This window comes from Chaetura pelagica, unplaced genomic scaffold (genome assembly GCF_000747805.2).
Source record: "Chaetura pelagica isolate M959 unplaced genomic scaffold, ChaPel_1.0 scaffold221, whole genome shotgun sequence".
NCBI lineage: Eukaryota > Metazoa > Chordata > Aves > Apodiformes > Apodidae > Chaetura > Chaetura pelagica.
In genome coordinates this window covers 7060007-7060770 of record NW_009952533.1, presented here as the reverse complement: position 1 = coordinate 7060770, position 764 = coordinate 7060007, and the positions used below count along the sequence as shown (strand labels likewise).

Genomic DNA, 764 nt, shown 5'->3' with positions numbered 1-764 from the left:
GGGGGCGGGGGCAGCCATACGCCCCGCCCCTTCTCGCCCACCCGAGGTGCCTGTCACGTCCCCACCCTCCCCGCGGGTGTTTTTAACCGCACCGCGTTACACCCCGCCCTGAGGTGCGGATAAACTAACGGAAGGGACTAACGAGCGCGAGGTTAGGTTAATACCAGCGGGTTTTCTTCTGGTGAGTCCGTCCTGTGCGCACGTCCTGGGGCAGGTGTCCCCGTGTCCCCGCCCGGGGCCCCGGCCGAGCCGTGCTGTGGTCAGCAGGAGCTGAGAGAAGCGTGTGGCCCCTCCCGGTGTCGGTGGGGCGGCAAGGCCCGAGGCTGCAGCCCCGCTCAGGTAGCGCTGCGGGACAGGAGCCCCCTCGGCAGGGCCCCCCGGGCTCCCCCCGCCCCGCTGCTTGTCCTGGCTTCGCTCCCTGCCGCTCTGGTAGCGTTAGGGGTCACACGGAAACCTCGGCACCTCCCTGCAGCTGCTCTCATCCAGCAGCTCTATCCCAGCGTTCCCGTTCCTGCCCCGGCCTGCTTGTGGGAATAGCCCTTGCGGAACGTCCTGCTCGGGGCGCTGCTCCCGTTGGGCCGCAGGAAGGACAAGGCGCAGGACCTGCGCTGTCGCTTCGCTGAAGTGACTGCACCGTGTGGTGCCCTGAAGTATCTCTGTAGGTGCTGTGTGGCTTGAACCGCCTGTTGCCGTGAAACACACCCGTATGGTAGCCGTATGTTGCAGGAATATGTCCAGTTAACCAAGGTACTGTAGATAATCCG

The 764-nt window shown here is 65.8% G+C and overlaps 1 protein-coding gene across 1 annotated transcript in view; it reads right to left on the bottom strand.

Annotated features, from left to right (window-relative positions):
• SCOC (short coiled-coil protein) overlaps window positions 1-764 on the bottom strand; it is an 11491-nt gene that overhangs the window by 2215 nt on the left and 8512 nt on the right. The gene's annotated exons all lie outside the window — the stretch shown is intronic.